This window comes from Topomyia yanbarensis, chromosome 3 (genome assembly GCF_030247195.1).
Source record: "Topomyia yanbarensis strain Yona2022 chromosome 3, ASM3024719v1, whole genome shotgun sequence".
NCBI classification, from domain to species: Eukaryota; Metazoa; Arthropoda; class Insecta; order Diptera; family Culicidae; genus Topomyia; species Topomyia yanbarensis.
In genome coordinates this window covers 120103170-120123983 of record NC_080672.1, presented here as the reverse complement: position 1 = coordinate 120123983, position 20814 = coordinate 120103170, and the positions used below count along the sequence as shown (strand labels likewise).

General features: G+C 37.1%; 1 protein-coding gene across 3 annotated transcripts in view; it reads left to right on the top strand.

The window, feature by feature from the left end:
• Positions 1 to 20814, top strand: part of LOC131693969 (homeobox protein extradenticle) — a 118516-nt gene that overhangs the window by 84875 nt on the left and 12827 nt on the right. The gene's annotated exons all lie outside the window — the stretch shown is intronic.

Below are 20814 nucleotides of genomic sequence, written 5' to 3'. Positions count from 1 at the left end.
CCCGGCATGGTTCGGTTTGGTTCGTTTCGGAAAAACACATCCGGCCGGCAAAGCTTCTACCCTTCATTCCATCCCTACTTCAACCATTCCAGCATGGGAGCTGTGCGTGATTGTGTTCGGTTTGAGTCCAAATGTGCGCCGGCAGAAGGAAAATGCAAACAAACATTGCTAGGGTGGCTGCATTCTGCATTCGGTGTTGACTCTGTGAAGAAACTTGGTGCACAAAGGTATCGATATGGTTCAAGTTCTGATTTGAATCGAAAATAGAATTTTCAGAATTTTGTGATAGGTATAGGGAGAACGAAGAAGTTTATGGTGGGAACGCATAACGAAACATGGTCCTACTAAAATGGGACATGCTCCGCGGTGGCAGCCGTGATGTTATGATATGTTAAGGCTTTTCGAGACAAGCTGAAGTATGCAGACTTTGTATCATTGGGAAACGTGAAGACAGCTGTCAGAACAAAATTAAATCCGCTTTTGAGGCAATTTTAGCACAGCTATGTATTCCCTGCCAAACCATACGATCCGTGATAAAAATAGGAAACAAAAAGAGAGGTAAAATGCATGAATTAATTTAACGTTTTCTGGAACGAGTCACATTCGTTCATTGTTGTATATCAGGTTTTGTATATTTCCAGCAGAGTTTGAAATTATTGCTCACTTCACGACGAGCAGTTTATCGCACATTTATTTCTTCTATACGAGGTAGAGACCTAATTTTTCATCTTTTAGAAAATTGCGAAACGTTGCCGGCAATGCAGTATGAAAGTGCGATAATTTCGTGGATTCGAACCTCGCGAATCCTAACTACAGGGAAAGGATCAAGTATTAATGTTTTGTGAAAATGCTAGTTATTCCATGTTTTTATTTTTGGTGCGAAAATATCATCTCATGTTGTACCGCGAAAACATGGGATCGAATGCTACCTTGTCGCGAAAAATTGACAGCAACGCAGTGCTTTATTGCTTGTCTTCGCAGGTTCACCGAAGGGGAAACTTCCTCTACTTTTCAAACATAAAATATGTTAAATTGGTTGACGCTTTTTGTTTTGAATGATAAATTTGGAAAAGCGATTCTAATGGACGCCTATTTGTCATGAACAGAGCGGATCTATCATATATTTTCATCAAATATTTTTTATAAAAAAACATTTCAATATTAATTCGTCAGTGTGTTTTTTGTAAACAAACTTGTTTCGCTCATTAGTCTGCTGCAGAGTAGAATTTCATGAAAAATATGCTTTAATGTAAATTTTTACCCTTCGTAGAAGTAATTTCAATTGTTTTCTGTCTTGAAATTATAGTAAATTAAGAAAAACCGTCAAAATAAAAGTTTGTTTACAAATCTTATTCGCCCTTTTGCAAATTTAATATGGATTTATTGTGTTACAATTGAATAAGTTCTAGTTTTACAAGGCGCATGACGAATTTTTTCAGTGTGTTCCAAACAGCAATTTCTTCTGCTTGATTCAGACGTATTCGGCAGCACTGGCTAACGCATTCTGTCAAGTGTCAGATGTAACAGTGTTTGTAAACGTAAAGATTAGAGATGATCGGGTTTGGGTTTTTGGACCCGAAACCCGGACCCGACCCGAACCCGACGGGTTTCGGGTCGGGTTCGGATTCTGTTAATTTAAACTTCTCGGGCTCTGGTCGGGTTCCGGGGTTTCAAACATGATATTCACGGGTTCGAGTTTTTGAAATTTTCAACTTTCTGGTTCGGATCGGGTACGGGTTTTTCAAATTTGGAATTTTCGGGTTCGGGTAGGGTCCGGGTTTTAAGTAAAACAAACCCAACCATTTCTTGACGCTGTTTACCTCTATATACAACACCCAGTCTCTTTTTGTGGTAATGAACTTTACTTTGTGATACGAATGGATGACACTTATAACCGTATTAAATTTTACCACCTTTGAATCACTAGAATTTGTCATATTTTCTGGTGCTCAAACTCAACTTCTACAAATCCGCTAATGACTTGAACAGAACACGCAATATTTTTGCGATCAATTCCTTAAGATCGTAGAAATTCATGTATATTCATAAAGGAATCCGGATCACGCAACGGCCAAGCCCTGGGAGAATCTGACAAAAAGTGCTTGTTTCTTATATGTATTACTTTTTTGATAGTGGCTCTTGTATACCATCACCATATGAGGGCCATCGTTGTTCATGACACTCATATGGGGTATACTAACGCCCCTATCAAATCAGTGGTACGTACATGAAACGAGCACTGTCTGCAAGATGTCCCCGAGCTTGGCCGTTGCATGATCCGGATTCCTTCATGAAAATACATGAATTTCCACGATCTTATGGAATTGATCGCAAACATATTGCGTGTTGTGTTCAAGTCATTAGCGGATTCGTAGAAGTTTGGATTCGCTCCGAGAATCCAAACTTCTACGAATCCGCTCCATTGGAGATGTCGAAGTATCTATATTGGCGTGCCTACCGTACTATCTGAAGTATAAAATAAATTATATACCCCCATCATAGACGATCGTCCGAACGCTAATGATGTGACATCAGGAACGCGTCAGAAAATCTTGATCGACACGCTTCGACACAAGTTTGACCGCACCAGCCAGTAATGCGAGTGACATAGTGTAAACTGTCGAATACGAATTGACAATTACCATAGATTAATTTAATACATGCAATAAATGATGCAAAACTGCTCTTACAGGAATGGTTTTCAATGTTCAATAATAGTAAATATAAATGTGAGTTGCACTCGTCAGTACTTCGTAGGTAAACATAACTGGACGGTGCTACTTCGGATTCGAGTGATTTGATCATTTTAGATGAATCTAGGATCTTGCGCGGGTGTATAAAATTACAAATCTTCGGGATCAGTAACAAGCAGGGTTCGACTCGGGTTCCTTAAATTTTAAATTTTCGGGTTCGGGTCGGGTTCGGGTCTTCAAATTTAAAACTTCTCGGGTTCAGATCAGATTCGGGTTTTACAAAATTTTCATTCTCGGGTTCGGGTCGGGTTAGGATTTTTCAATTTTAAAATGTACGGGCTCGGGTCGGGTTCGGGTTTCTCAAATTTTATAATTTTGAGCTCGGGTCGGGTGTGGGTTTTTCAAAATTCAAGCTCGCGGGTTCGGGTCGGGTTCGGGTTCGAAAAAATTGAAACCCGACCATCTCTAGTAAAGATGTCGAAACCAGAGAGCAATCGGTCAGCCGTTATCGTTTTATTGTGCGCCGAAGCAAACGTTAAAGAGATAGCACAGCCGGTAAATGTGTCGGAATGAACAGTATTTTATAATAAAAAGAATCGAAAAAGTTATAAACTTACCCGGAAGTGCCGTTTCAATACGACTGAACGGAGCCGGATAAAAGAGTGGAAAAATGATCAAAAGGGGTCCAGTAAGATCAATAAGGTCAATGGCACGGGAAATCGTATGTTCCATCTTCTCAATTCGACGTGTGATGACCATAAACCTTGGATATAAGTGGTATACGCTACGCCGCACAGTGGTATGAAGCACAACAAAGATGGTCACAAGAATTTACCTGCTTGCGATGATGTTTTCGTGCTTAGATGTCGATTAGCACCTTAAGTTTTCTTCTTTTTCTGGCTATCGTTAACGTTTTCATGATAAGTTTCTTGAAACTTGATCACCCATCAAAATCGATTAGAGCCATTATTCTTCTTAAAAGGGTACTCCTACTTTTAGAAAACTTCTTTTATTAAACAATAAAATCATATTTTTCTTCTGCTACCTCGTAGAACAGTTAATTTGGAGTAACTTAGCTGAAAATAAAGATCGCCCCTTTATTTATATCCATATATTGGTATGGGTACCTTAGAATCAGTTTTTTGACATTTTATCCATACAATGAATTTCTAACACACAGGTATATTCCAGAAAGTTTCAGACACTAGTAAATGACATAGTTTTACTAAACATACTAATTTATTTGGATGGCGACTCGATCAGAAACACATAACAGAAAAATTTCAAAGACGTATGTGGCCTTGATACTTGTTATAATTCTTTGTTTTTTGAACAACTAACGAGTTCAAATTTATGTGCAGCTTACAACGAAAATTTTAATCTGTTATGATTCTGTTGTTGCATTAATATCGGGAAGTTTTGAAGATTTTTTGAGCAATATTGGGAATACTACAATACAAAGAAGACTAAGTGCCCAAAAAGTGCCGATCGATATTTTTCACCTACATATACATAATTTTACCGCGTCTATTATTGGTTTATAAAGTTTCACAATTTTAGAAAAAGTCATCTTGGAAATAGGCATTTGTTACTGAATCTTTCGTTTTTAACCTGAAATTGACATCCAAATATATTGATATGTTTAAGAAAGTTATGCCTTTCACGAATGTCTAAAATTTTCCGGAATAAACTTAGCAAAAGAAATTTCTTGTATAGAGAGAACGCCAAAAAACTGATTTTAGAGTACTATATTGTATAGGTAAATAGTATCTTCAGCAAAGTTACTCCAAATGAACGGCAATATATGGTAGCTAAGAAAATTGGTTTTATTGTTGAATTAAAAAAAAAAAAAGAATTCCAAAAATAGGAGGCAAGTAAAGGCGCATTTTAATGTGTTAGTACGGTTCCTGAAATGTCGCTAGAGACACCAAGACACGAAAACGCAGTCAGTAATATTTTTGACCGTCTTTGTTTTGTTTGGAATCTCTGTCAGCCTTAAACTTCATTAAACTTGCATTAATGTTGAGACTAAATCACGGCAAAACACTCTTTATCGGTTGAACCAGCCAGCGTCAAAAGGTGAATCGACGGCATTGCAGGTGACTTACACAAGATCGTAATTCGGTTTCTTTCGTCAATACAATCAAGTTTCCGATTCTTGTGATGTTTCTAGGCGTAGTTTCTATCGACAGAGTGATACCCCCGCCTTTCATTGATTAAGAACTAATGATAACAACCCATATATACTTGAAGGTTCTGCAGGTTGTTTTTGTGTCGTTGGTTAAGTAGATAGCTGCTGGTCAACACTGTAGCTTCCAGCAAGACGGACTATTCATAATGCTAAAAATCGCAAAAATGGCTTACGGAAAATATTCCGGAGTTTTGTGAGAAGGAAATTTCACCCTCTAGCAGTACAAATATCAATCCTTTGGAATTTTGGTGGGAGGTCGTAGAACAGGATCCTAATAGAAACACGTCACACTTAGGTCGCTCAAAAGTAAAATCAGAGCATCTTTAGTTCTAAACATGGTAAAACGTGTATGCGGCAGGAAGCGTTTAGCAACAGTCACCGAAAAGAAAGACAATTTGCATTGCAAATACATCGTGTAATTTTTCTAAAACATCCCATTGATTGCAAAAAATCATTCCACATCCTGCAGTTGATGTTTTTTTTTTGAAAGTTTTGCGGATTGTTCGCTCAAATGACACTTGGCAGGCTGATTACTATAGGCTGTAGTCGGAGCGGTAGCGTAGGATTCCGGTGACCTTGGCCGGGTCTCAGTTTTACGCCCCCTTGTTGTTCTTTTGGCTTTCCTCTTTTAACTTAACTTTCCGGACTCCTGCGGTAGAAGACAAAAGGTTAAAGTTGCCGGGAAACTCAAATCTTGCTAATACGACACTATTTCACGCTTTTATAAACTTTTTTTCCTTCAACTCCTTGCTCTCCCTTGAGTACTATGGCTCTTAATATTGAAAAAAAATCACCGTGCAGTCCCTTGCTAATTAAACGCGGTTACAACAGATAGACCCTTTTCTCGAATTGCGACATGAATCTCCGGTATCATGTGCAGTTTTAAACAGATCATCTAGTCGTACCTCGATGGCACCTTCCTCCATATGGACGGGATCTTACCGTCATCATTCTTAACAAAGTTGTTCACGTTGCTCTTGTACATGAAATCACCTATTTGAGGTTAATTGCGGGATTGGAGTCGATTGTCGATTGGGGGAATTACATTTGCTACATGTAAAATTCAAATAAGTAGAACTTTACAGTTAGTGTAAAACCACTTATAAATACGGGAAATTTTGATTTAAATAAAATGACTTCAGTGCCTTATGCGATGGTAGTAATGATGTAATCGAAATCTCAGTGTGTGTATTTCTCACCACTTATACCATATGCGAGAGAAGGTTAATTACATTAGCTGCGTTCAAAGTTTCAGCTAATTTAATTTCGCAAACAGATATCTCAAATCTGTATGCTAAATCTAGATATCTCCATTCCTAGATTATGGTTTTCTTGAGCACTACTATCTTCAAAAATTTTGAGGTGATAAATGAATAGCCTCTTATAGGTTTATGGTTGTACATTAGTTAATGCGTTAACACATAATACATCAGCTTTATTCTTAGTTTTATAGCAGTTTAAGAGGGAAACAAATAAAATCAGTATCAAATCATAAACTATGACAAGATGTAGCAAGTTTATATCCTCCCACGAGGCTTTTCGGTTGTTTGTTTGCCTTAAAATCTCCCGAACAAATGTGGGAATCAAGAAGAAACCAATTAAAAGGCGTCGTTCCGAATTTAAAAGAAGGTAAAAAACATCGTCACTGCAGCCATAAATCAAATGTAGGGTCCACCCTATCCCATTTCATCCCACGACCGACAACTCTAGGTAGGATGCCAACGGAGCGTAGCGGATCGTGCTGAGCCTGCCGTGCTGCTATCAGCAACCATGCGACACGTTGCTCTATTTCATCCCTCCTTGTGCCCAATCTTTTCGTTCGGGTATGTCTGTTGATGTGAAGCGCTTTCCTTGCTGATATCGTGATAATAAGATATTGGAAGGAAAAGTAATAATAAGAGGGTATATTCGCAGCGAACGCAAAAAAGCACTTCGCCTGTGTCGCCAAACCGGCAGTTCCCGCTAGAGCTCTATCGTACATAATTTTGGCTGCTGTGGGTTTACCCCCGGACCTGACGGCGTTGTTGGCGGGATTTTGGTTCTTTCTAGCTATCCGGCCCGGTGCTGATAGCGCCCGAGTTGGTTTATCCGGGCAGGTCCCTGTGGGTTTAATGTTCTTTTGGATTGGTTTTGTTTTCACCCCCATTGTATCGTCACACAGTTTTCGGAATTCGGGAAAAATGTATAACAGAAATTAAATCCCTTGTGGGTTCCATTGTGACGACTGAGTTTTTTTGCAGTATTATAATTATATAATTTTCACAGCACTCAACAAACAATTTGATTGAAAGTTTAAAAAAATATACTTTTAGTTTTTTTAAACATATCTTTCAAGTTTTTAGTAACACATTGAAATTTATAATTCCCCTAATGCAGTCGTTTAATTTGAAAGCTGTTTTTTATACTTTTGGTGTTTTCCAATTGGTTGATTGTTGCCTTGATTCCAGTGGCGGATCCAGGGGGAGGGTCCTGGGGGTCCGAACCCCCTCCGAAATATTTTTACTTGTTAAGAAATTTTAAATTAGTTTCAAGTTTATATTAGTTTCAAAGTCAAATTCATCCCAAACCAAAATTGACCAACCAAGCTTTTATTCATTAAATAAGGTTATTGCGTATTACTAACTGTACCCCTCCCGAATTTTTTTTCTGGATCCGCCCCTGCTTGATTCTGCTTATCAACAACCAAAAGAACAAAGCGCAATAAAGAGGCTAATAGCTACAGCACGATTGTTCAACAACTCAAAATATTGAATAATAATTTTTTGGTGCAGTTTGACAGGTGCGCTCCTGTTATATAGTATCGATCACTCGTTTTATTTGTAATGGCAATTGCCGTTGTTTACACAACTTCGAATGGGAGTCTCGTCTGTTATCTGAGCTTTAACTAGCAGTTAGCGACCCGATGTACATTTAATATCATAATAGCTATCTCCCACCTGAAAAGAAAAAGTGTGCAATGTAAATATGCAATTTTTCAGTGGTTGATCGGGAGAGGGTAAGTACGGGACGATGTCAAGGAAAAGTTGCGTTGTTTCCAATTTGTGACCAAGTGATACAAAGGGGAGGAGGGAAGCTAAAATGTTTTCTAAAAGGCTACATCATTTGTTAACTGTTTTTATGATAATATGATAGATACTTGGCTGGTTTTATCTCTTCACTCATTACTAGCGTCAAAACACAATGAATTAAGAACGCGCGTTTCTACTAGTATATATGAACTAAGCTTGAAGCACACAATGTGTTGAGAACGTGCACGTGCTGAAAACCTTTGTCTAAACGTCTTATTAAGATATAGTCGTCCAAACACCTCTTCGAACAAATTAATGAGCTATTTTTATCTCTCGCGGAATGCCTGAGACTTAAACATTAGTCGACTATTGCTTACCCCTGAATTGACGGCTTATGGTCAGTCGTATTTTGGAGATTAAATTCTATGACAGTAGGACTCGTTGATGATGGAATACCAACATTTCGATTTTTGTTTATTGATTACTAGTGAGTCATTTCGTTGTTCCCTTTCATATTCACGTAACCAGAAATTTCTTTGAAGTAAAACATATAAAAGGCTTTATAGCAAATCCAAGTATCATTCAGAATGCCTACGAGATTTAGTCTTGTTTTATGGACTCATGCATCGAATCTGTTGAATTTATTATGATTGCTTGCATTCGCCATTAATTGTGATTTCAAGACGATTCTGTTCACCTTAAAACTACAGAATAAATCTGGTATAAAACAACATAGCATGGTCATAAAATAGTTTTATCGATGACTAATTATTTATTCAAACCTCTTTAACAACTACTCATAGGTGTGAATGATGCACAAGCGAGAAAAACCCGCATCCTGAAGCATTTATATGTAAATGGTCTGCTGTCATCATAAGAAAAATTTCATACCCGAAGCGTTTCGCACTAGAAACAAATATTGAAAAGAATTTTTTTAAGCAAATTAGATGCAGAGCTCAATTCAATGGCAATTATTTAGCCACTTTACTTATCAGAGTTCGTCAAAAGAAATTAACCTTTTCCTTAAATATTTCAACAAATTTTCTCAAAACAATCATGAATTTAAAATCATAAATAAGAACCTGTTCCCACTTGTATCTCCGGGTATGGGAAGCAGAAAAAAGTTAACTTAATTTACCTTCTTTGAATCCTGTTCACGTCAGGAGCTTAAACATTTCGATAAAAATTATAAATAGTAATAGTTTAGTTCTATTTACATGCTCGGTGAACATTAACGTTAACTAGATTCAAAGCAAAAATATACCAAAGTAGAGTTCACAGTTTTCACAGCTCCGACGAAATGAAATACTAGCACCGCGAAATAATTTTTTTTTTCAAATTCCCGGCTATTATTCGATCCGTAAAAATATTTGAAGGGACAATTTTCCCTTTCCACGCGATTACAAACGCGGCTGCGAACAATATACAATTAATGTGGTAGACAGCTTCTGATTTTTCAGTTGAGCTTTAATTACAGTGATGAGTAGAAGTAAGAATCGCTGCATTATTAGGGTGCATTGTATGTATGTGGTGTAGCGATTCAGGGGGTACCGAACTGTCATCAAAGGCCGGTCGCATGTTCTTCGGGTGCCAATCAGGAAGGGGTTTATAATATAATGTAGACTTAAGGGGTTCGCGGCTAACAGAATGCGACTTTTTTGAGTTTTTTTTTCATACTCCGTAACGACTACAACGTTACTACAAATATGAATATCGTGTTTATAGATTGAAATAGTTTTTATAGAAATTGAGCTTCTTCTCTTCTATATATTTGAATGCTTTTCCCAACAGTTGCGTTTATGTTAATGTCCTATGCTCTATCCGAAATGTTAGGGATTTATACACAAGAGCGGGGGGATAGTACATTTCTATTGTGAAAATTGAGCTTATAATTCTTCATGTAACTGCGGAAGATTTTCCTTTTTTTTCGATTTTCGTAGTACTTTGAAGCCAAAACATTGATGAGCCAATATCGACAATTTTTTTGTTGTAAAAATAATATATGACCAGTGGCGGATCAAGGGTCTTGGGGGTCCGGACCCCCCCCCCCCGAAATTGTTTAACTTCTTGAGAAATTTTAAAATAGTTTTCATTTTAAATTCATTCTAAATTCAAAATCATTCCAAACTAGATTCGACCACCAAAACTGATTTTACTTAGATGAGGGTATTACATATTACGTATTGTACAATGAACATTTCAAAATCGAAGTTTCAGACCCCCTCCGAATTTTTTTTTCTGGATCCGCTCCTGTATATGACATAACAATAGTTTAAAAGGCTCTTGTAGATACCTAGCGTATTATATGAAGATGAAATGAGAAAAGTTTCAAGATGACTGATCCGGTGGATTTTGAGTAAGCTTCACAATCACTCGCACAATTTTCAATATTTTGCGATGAAAATTCTGAAACATATTGTTCAAATGATACATATGAAAATATGCAGAATAAACGACGAATTTCTCAATGGCCAAAATATTGAAAATGGTAATTTTTATCAAAAATACTCGACCTGAAATTGCCATACCTACATTATGAAAGCTACTGCCTGTAGTGTGATGGAGACAGCCCTGTAAGCCATCAGTGAGCACTTCATGACTAGAATCACTTTACTCGCTGTGAGTTACTCAGTTTATTCCCGACGGCGAATCTACCGAACTCCAATGGAAAGTTTTCCGACGATGAAATTTCTGCCGAGACTTTCAGCTTTGTCGCGATACTCAGATAGTTTCTGGCGACGAATCTACCCGGAGAGATTAGCGATGGCAGATTTTCATTAGAATTAGGGATCAGTAGCGACTAGCCCAATTGGCACGATTCCCATGTTGATCGGGGATTTGTGCCTTGCCGTTATTTGTCTTTTCATCATTTTCCTGGCGGGAAGCATTGGGGAAATGGTAATAAATGGCAGGATACACAATTGATATAAAGTTCCTTAACCGGATCCACAAATATCACACGAATAATACTCAGCACGCTGAATAGAAGCCATGTGATAATTGAGTTTGCAATGTCCAGTTAGTGTCCTGACTAGAATACTGCAATGGTGCTTGGAAAAATAAATTCCTTTTGCATCTTCGAACTCACATCCGGCAGAAAACATTTTGTTCGAAAGCAAGTTTGCAAGTCACTCCAAAGGTTGGCATGTTTAGATGCAGCCTTGGATCGAACTTTGTACTTTAACAATATTCTATTCTATTCTAACTCTTACACAGCCAGTATTGAAAAGCATCCTGGAAAACACTGCAGTTAATCTTTAGTGTTTTTCTTGTCAACATTAATATTTGAAGCATATTAAAATATGTGGCAAATATTAAAACGGCCAGGCCTACTGTGCAGAGTTGGGTTTGAAGATGTTTCAATATTATACGGCATAGGAATTAACCAACGAATCGTTTTGAAACTTGAATGAGGAAGAAACGAGGACAACCGTACCGACCGTTTCAGATTATAGAGGGTAAGGATAAAACGTTGGGAGTGACTTGGCTAAGAAGGTTAATGTCACTCCTTTGGTCCTTTGGGGTATTTACACCTTGCCCTGGATAATAAGCCTAGGTTATAGCGCTTTTATTCGCTCATAAACTTTAGAAGAACAATATAGAAAATAGAAACTGCATCGAACTATTCTGTAAATATGCAAGGCAGATCTTATGTTCCAATTCTTCTGATATACGAAAAAAGTTAAATAGAACAGATCAGAATAGACACTAAGAAATTCGAGCAGATCATCCTGGAGCATACCGGAAACACTTGAACAATACGAAACTAGTGGTAATATGCATTACTTACTTGCTGGCCTCATTTCGGTGGCACGGTATTCTATTTACCCTTATGTAACTTACAGGTTTGGAGCGGAATCCTTTTTACGCGAACCTCGATGTTTTGATTTTCTAAACTTCATGGTCTTGACGGTTTTTGACTACATCGGAAGCTCGGAGTACCAGCGCTTAGATGTTTAATCTCGATCCCAATCAGCAATCACTATAATCGTACTTTGTACTTTAACAATATTACCCATAAACTAATACTTGGCAAAACTAAAATAACTCAGCGACGATCGTCTGTGATGGTTCCATACAGCCTGGAAAGCGTGTGTCAAAAAGACAATTGGGCATTTCCTTTTCGTCAGACGAGTATCTACAGTCTAGCAATTTTGACATTTCACCGAGGGATTCATCTAGGAGCACGTATAACTTGAGGAAGCCTCTCGTATGCTGCTAATACTCGAAAACCTAGTCGCCTAGCGCTCTTTGTAGATGTCCAAGTTCGTATATTTGGAACTACGATGTGTAACGATATCTAGGGAGGCTTTTTTAGGGGGGGGGGGTGGTGTAAAGGGTTTCAACGTGAAAAAAAAACACTTTTTTTTTCAAATTTTTTAGAACTTTGCGTAAAGCAAATTGATCAAAGCTTCTGTACATTATAGTATATCATTTCAATAATATGCTGTAATTATTCTATGCAAAAATATCGACAAACGACTCGGTGACGAAGCTTTTTGTAGAACGTCTCTGGAAAAACATGATTTTCGGTGTTACCTGCCATTCCAAAACTACCGATTTCTTTCAAACTTTGCATACACAATCTATGTAAAAAATACCTAACCCCTACGTTGAGTTTTTGAGATAAATTTTCAATTAGAGAGTTTTTTTTTACTCATTTTAAATAAAAATGACTATTTTCCACAAAAAATTCTACGTTTTTATGTGTATACTCAAATGAAACATTATCCCAAAAGCTCAACGTAGGGGTTAGATATTTTTACCATAGAATGTGTATGCAAAGTTTGAAAGAAATCGGTTAAGTAGATTTGGAATGGCAGGTAGCACCGAAAATCATGTTTTTTCCAGAGACAAGAGTTCCAGAGTTCTACAAAAGGTTTCGTCACTGAGTCGTTTGTCAATATTTGTGCAAAGAAAAATTACAGCGTATTTATGAAATGATACACTATAATGTACAAAAGTTTTGATAAATTTGCTTCGCGCAAAGTTCTAAACAAAATTCGCAAAAAAAACGTGTTTTTTCACGCTAAAACCTTTACCTCCCTCCCCCAAAAAATCAAAGGAACCAGTTTTCCAACTCATGCGCAATACTGCCAGTGCAAAAAGTTACATCTAACACCTCTTCCCTGCCAAATTGTGCAAATGTTGTTCTGCATAAGTATTCCATAAATTAAGTCTCTCAAATTGATATCTGAGCTGCCCCTACTTACGTGGTGGGCATTCCATTGCCGACTATAAGTGGAAACCCATTTTGTCGCAACATGATATGATACAACCCTTTCAAAATCATCAGAAAGTGATGATGCATTATGCGGAAAATATGCAGAAAATATTCCGAACAAAATACGAATTGTGAGTATACAAGTACAGTATACATGCAAGAGGCATTTCACGTGAATTCGTCATGCCATTTTTGTTGAGAAAACTGCAAAGACGGAATAAAGCAGCTTTCCAACGTAAAAAATTCCGTTATGGAATGCGGATCTAGAGCCACAGTTTTGGAAGATTTTCGTTTCTGCGCAAGGCTGAATATATTCATAGTTGCTGTACGTATATGCTGAAGATAAATTTGTGCCATTCTTACCATACTCAATTAGAGCACTCCACATTTCATCTCCAGCACTTATTGTGCTGCAACCTGCAACTATAAGATACCAAACACGTTGGCTTATAATCATCTATAGCGAACCCCGAAATGGGTAGTAGGGCCCAAATGACCATCATTTGAATCCCATGATTTGTGAAGAAACAAACGTCCACTGTGTCAGAGATTCGCTTAACACGGCAAGGGTAGATCCAGGACACTCTGTTCGCGACCGGCTTATTCTAGTCCCGCCAACCATTCTCCACACGTTCCTCAATCGAGGGTAAAAAAATTTGGAAGTTTCATTTTTGATGAAAAACTCATCGTAACTTCAAAATCGAAATAGTCTAGTAGCTGTAGTCTAGGAACAAATGACGAGCCCCTAATTAAGCTTTAGAATTTTAATAAACAGAATCGTTGATTAAATTATAGTACTCGCGGAAAGGCGAGATGTGGAAAGTGTTATATGAGCAAGCTTGCTAATAATATCAACGTTTCAGTAAACTTTGAACTCGGTGAAAGTCTGTGTTTTACGTAGTATTTGGGGTCCAAATGATCAGAAATGAACTTTCAAAATGCGTTAACTTTTTAAGTTTTGCGTCTAGAAGTTTGGAAGTTTTAGACTTTTCATCTTTAATGTAGAGCACCAATTATCAAGAGAATTCAAAGTTTTGCAGACATTCAGATACATACACCCAAAACAGACCCTGTAAGGATCGCTTACATTGATGCAATAAATACGAGCGAAAATTGCAAGCATTCTGGTAATGTGCAAAAATTGCAAGAAGCTTCCTTGCATGTAATGCAAGAAACAGAAAAAAAGAATTTTGCCTATGTATTAGCGATGTATGTGTATTGGTGACCAATATTCGTTTGATAAAAAAGACAGCTAGCGTTGAAAAACGAGTCCCATACGGGCAGATCACTAACCAATCTCTAATCCACCCAACCATGCTATCAGATAAGGATGATTTCACTATTGAAATTGAAATTGAAAATTGAAAAAAGTAAAAACTGCAACTACAGATTTGATCCTCGTCTCGTCGTCAAGTCCTTGCGCATCGTATCACCGACTATAGGCACTGCTCTATCTATGCACATGCGGACAGAGTGTTAAGACTCGTACAATCAGCATATCCGCAATTTGATGCATCAAATTGCACATGTGTAATGAATAAGCCACAAAACTGCGTTTGATGATGTTGGTAAGGAATGAATAAAAAGTAGACGGAAAAAAGAAAACTCGCTGTGCGTTTCTATAACACCCAGCATAGGCACGTGAATGTGGTGGTAATCCTTTGACAGTGTGTTGAAGAAACGTATGTACGTATAGCGCGAGATGAAATGATTTTCAGTGGCGGATCCAGGGGGAGGGTCCTGAGGGTCCGGACCCCCTCCGAAATTTTTTAACTTCTTAAGAAATTTTAAAAAAGATTCTATTTTAATTTTTTTTTACCTTCTTTGGGCAAATCTATTTGTACTTGTATTTAAATTGTTTTTTAGAGTTTCAATTTTCAGTTTCTGGTAAACAGTTCTGATTTTAACTAGATTAGCCAGTGGTAATCGGCGCCCAATGGGGTCATGTTTGGATTACATAGATGTATGCAGAACTGGCATCATAAATCACCGATTTATTGACAGAATACTAAAATTAAACATAAACGCAACAAAAATGATTAACTAATTTATCAATTTTGTACATGGTACGACTGATCTTCTATGTTTAGGGTTACGATTCCAATACCGGCATTTGTTATAATATTGAATAAGTGACAACGTGGTCATTCAATGAAATTGATTCCAAAATTTTGTAATATTCTGGAAAGCTGATATAAAATCCAATCTAAAATGTTATTAATACTTTGACTCAAATATTGACCCAGGATGCGGCGTGAAAATCTTTCGAAGACTCGGAACATCCGTAAAACGGGTCAATTCATAAAGCACTTTGATTCTTTCGAAAATATTTGTGAATATACCATTCGCCTAAATTCGCACTTGTTCAGTCACATAGGAACCCTATTGATAACGATGTGGTTTTCCGGAAAATGTGTGACCGAAACAAAGACCCTTTTGGTTTTGTAGAAACTTTCCGCAATATCCGGAACACCCGTTAAACAGAACATGTGCTTGGTTCTGGAACTCAGACCAATGCATGAGCTGGGACTGGGACTTATTTAGAAAGTTGTTTTTAAGTATCCTTGGCAAATATTTTTGAAGTTATCTCGTGTTATTCAAAAATATCGAAAGAACATCAGGGTTCTAGGACTATACGTTATACGGATGCTCTGGATCTTCCGGAATATTTTCAAGTAGCATCCAATGTTTGAATCAAAGTAACAATATCATTTTAGGTGGGATTTTATATCAGCTTTCAAGAATTTTCAAAAAAAAATTGGGATGCTTTTCATTGATTGACCACATTGTCGCTTAAGCAGTGTTATGAGAAATACTATTGTACCGCTGGAATCGGCATCGTAGTCGTAGTCCTGAACATCCAAGATTGGTCGGTTTATTTTATTTGTGATTATTATTAGTATTTGGTCAATGAGTCTGTGATTTATGATGCCGGTTCTGCATTCATTTATGTAGTTCAAGAAATCCCATTCGACATCGATTCTCACTGGCCAACCTAGTCAAAATCGGTCATATTAACCAGAAACTGAAACTCACAATCAGAAACTGAAACTCATACATATAGATTTGGCGAAAAATATGTCTTAGACCGCTTAAACCTTAATCCAAAATCCGAGTCAATATGTCCCGCTAACATTCATTACAAAAAGTTAATACCTAAATAAGGTTAAAGTATATAGCTAGAATATCATTTAAATCAACCAAAATATATCAAATAGAACATGTTTTTGTGTATTCGTGGAAAAAAGTACAAATATCGAAAACAGATAAGGCTACGGATCTTCTAACAAAAGTCGGACAAAACCTAAAATCCATATCAACATTTGAATAGGGCTAATAAGATTTGTAAACAAAGTTTTGTTTTGCTGATTTCTCTTTATTTGTTATAATTTCAACACAGAAGATATTGGAAATTTATTCCACCAAGGGTATAGATGTTAATTCATGTGTATCTTTCATGAAATTCAACTCGATAGCGGAATAATGAGCGAAATAAGTTTGTTTACAAAAGTCTCATTAACCCTTTTGAAGAATTGATATTGAAATGTTGCCTAATTTGGCTGAAAATTACTGATTAGGCTTATTTTGAGGAGCTGAATTTATTTTTGATGTCAAACGTCATAAAAAATCGATTTGTTTTCCTATACAATGTCATCGAACCTTACTTATGACTATGATCCCATTTTTATGATAGATTTTCCTTTGCTGATCAACAATATAATACAAAATGAAGAAAACTAAATCCATTGTATAACATGTTGGTTTACTTTAGATTTTCTAATTATCTTGTTCAAAACACCATGCGCCTCCATATCGGTAACAATTTTTTTTATCTCCTTAAACCGTTGGTGCACCGAAGTACAGCACGAGACCATGATATTTGTAAAATAGTGTCAATTTCCCATACAATATATAATATTTTACCGTTCCGAATTGTTCCGCTGGATTGTACAGAATACATCAGTAAAGGAAGTATTTTTGATCAGACCACCTCAGACATAATTAAACGAAAAAGTCAAAGTTCGAAGTAAACTAGGGGAAGATGGGGTAAAACGCACCCCCTAAGGAAATATGATCGTAACTCAGCTATAGAACATCAATTGGGAGAATTTAATTAATGATATGGTCTAGCCAACATTTTCCTCTGTAATCACAACCATAACGCCTTGCAAAGTATACAAAACCATGAAAAATATTCAATTTTTCAAAATTATTGAAAATTACCTTTTCAAAAATAAGCGGGGCAAAACGCACCTGTGCTGGGGCAAAATGCACCACAACAACGGAGCATAATACACCGCAACAACGGGGCAAAATGCTCGGTGAACAAGCAAGTAGTTTTGTTTTCTGGCAGGATTTCACAAAAGTGTGCCATTAAATAGCCTTAGGTTATGCAATTAGCATGTTTTCAGAACGATTTTTCTGTTTTCGATTAAAAATCAGCAAAATCAAAGAATAGGGCATTTTGCCCCCGATGGAGCAGAGATATAAATTTAGCAAAAAGTGAACTATTTAGTAGATTTTTCTTATATAGAGCAAACAGAATAATGAGCAACGGTATAAATAGAACTGGAATGCACTGATATAATAATTAAAGAGCATTTATAAGAGCTGAAAATCCTTGTTGCGCGAGCCACAATAATTACATGAGAAGAGTACGTTATTGTTTTTTGTTTATTTCTCTAGTTGCTATTGATGTGCGGTTATCAAACTTTGACAGTGTAAGTTAACTATGACGGACTTCCGATTGGTGTTACTGTTTTCTAGAAATTTTCAGCAGTTTTCGATGTAAACAAGGGGTGCATTTTGCCCCGGTGTTGCATTTTACCCCATCTTCCCCTATATTGTAATCGCAAACCAAGTTCCTTACAAAATGAAACTAGTTGTGCTAAAATCGGACCAAAATTAAAAGAGCTACATGGATTTAAAATGAACATATAAATTGTGGTTTTGGAAATTAAAATCATTTAAAAAGTGCGGACATAGCTACGCTTAAATTGCTGTTAAAATCGTGTTGTTATCCAATGATAATAAAATTTTGAATATCTATCATTCAGTGCATGAGAAGTTTAGGCGAAATATAAAATATCAATGAATAAAACATAACTTTTTGATGTCTTGTCCGTCCTCCGGCCACTGTGCGTCGTCACGAGATGACACTCTTAACTTTATAGCGTTTGCGGTGAGCACAATATCTCCATAACTAGTTGTAACTAGTTTGCCTATGAGGAGATTTTAAATTGGATGAAAATCGTATTGTTAGGTTAAAATACAGATAATAGACATACAGGCTAGAACAAATTAACTTTACATGATAATCACCATCGCATACAGGTTCTCATGCATGAATCACCATTGTATCCAAGTTTGCAAACAACGCCCGTATAGCGTTTAGCGATCGTAGCGCTGGCTAGTGGCAAGTTGTTACTTGCTGGTGGCCTTTTAAAACAACAGTTTTATGTCTTACATACATTGAAAACATTACTCATATATCAGTTCTCAGTGATTAAAATAACATCAACTTTTAATACCAAACAATTGAAACCATCGCCATTTCCGTAATTTATCTTTAAATATTTGCAAAGTGCACAGACTAGTATTTATAGCATAAGGGCTTCCTAAAAAATCAGTTCAATGGACGTTTCGAGGCATAGCTTTACTACGACTTTTATTGCATAGAGTATAGTAGGGTCAAGTAGGTAAGTTTTTGGCGAGCTCGTGCGATGGTATTTTTGCACTAATTTTGATAAAAAAAATGCACTCGTAGAAAAGGTTTTTCATCTGGCAACGTTTTAGTAATAGTGATTTTATGTTAGATTAAGTATTTTTTAAGCTAAATCCAAAAAGGCGAAGGAACTTTTGTCGATGTTTTTAAAATGTTTGTTGAATAGTTTAGAGGATGATCGAATACTGGCGTCGTCTTGAACAGATGCTATTGCGTTCTTGATGTCCTTTTCACTTCGTTTTGGCGTTTTTTTGCACGAAATTACGCACAATTTTCCTGTCAAAATAATTCAAATTTGCATTATAGTAGTGACCTATAGTGCCCCGGCTGACCTAACATGCCCTCAAGCGTATGTAGTATTTTTTCAAAAACAAAAATATCGAAAAACCAGCACAACAATCGTGTTCAGCATTAATTTTCGCGCAAGAAAAAACTCACTTGACATTTTTTTACATTGATTAAATATATTGTACTAAGCACGAAAGACATAAATGACGCCGTAACCAATATAGCTGATCCACAGTAGCAGTCGTCAGCGATGTTCTCTACCGTGTATCTAATTCATGTAGCACGAGCGACCTATACAATAGCATGATGCCCTAAATCTATTGTACTCCCACACCTATTTGACCTCATTTTACTCTACTTCTAAAAATCACAAAAAATGCTTTATTTTACATCTCAAAATGAACATTATAGCTATTCACAAAATTAAATCCCTGATGTATTTGTTTGTACATGTAAAGATTCATAATCTATCTGGATTATTGTTGCATAAAAATGTGGTTTGTAATTACAATCAAATCAAAGCAATGCCAGCTACTAATCATGCAAGCATTGAGAAAACTCCAATAAATCATGCAAAACCCAACAATCAAACAACAGAGTCAACACTAAAATAGATGCTTTCCATAGCGATACCAGGGCTTCAGTTTCAACTAATCAGACAAGTACATATGCACATACATATAGTGACATTGTCTCAACAACAAAAAAATTCAATTCCACATACCGCTAATCGCAAGAAGAAAGAAAAAGAATTTTAATTTCAACTGTGCCGATTGCAGGCAACGGAAACGTAATTTCCGTTAGCACTGTGTATGTTTATAGAACCCCGTCTGTCCAAATGGACACGGGTCGATTAAGGTCCCATTATCACCTCAGACAGAACAGTGCACTTAGTCGCGCTCTGCTCGAATTGACGAGGTGCTGCCTACGCATCCTATTATGGCATCACTTTAAAAGAAATTATCTCCATGTTTATTGCATCTACCCAAAACAACAAAGCAACAACAATCCGAAGAGGCACCACGACCAGACGAACACATCTTTAGCCGGGACCAGTACCATATATTCATCTGCCACCAGTTGTGCAGTCAGGGCGGGCAAGGTTCAATAAAACTCATCGACTTTATCGCTGATAGAGTAATAATAATAATAAAAAGAAATCTGAATCCGACCAGCCCCCGGGAAAAAGAAGTGTCGAAAAGTAGCCGAAATATGAAAAAAACTCAAAACAATAATCAAATCAAATAATAGAGTAATAAAAATGTGGTAGCATGCGAAATCACAGCGGTATCAGAGCTCGTAAAATAATCGTAAAAATATAAAACAAGACGACAGCAAGAAGCCCGCCGCTGTACCACCTACCTACTCTATTGGCTCGCGATACTGATGATTGCCGGACCGGGTGGAACTGTCTCGCGGTACTGTCGTAGATATGCTCAGTGGAGGCAATTATGGCCGCCCTTCGCTTCCCTAATACTCTCGAGGGAGGAACCGGTGACACGTGGGATTCCAGTCCCAAACAAAAACAAACACACGCCCAACCGTATCGGAGCAAACACGCAAACTCCCTCCACGCCAACAGGACGCGCATTCATGCTGTGGCTATGATAGCGGAGGTTCGGGGTAAAATTTTTAGACGGTTATTTGAATTTAATTGCCGCTTTGCTTTTCGGAAGTAGGTACGT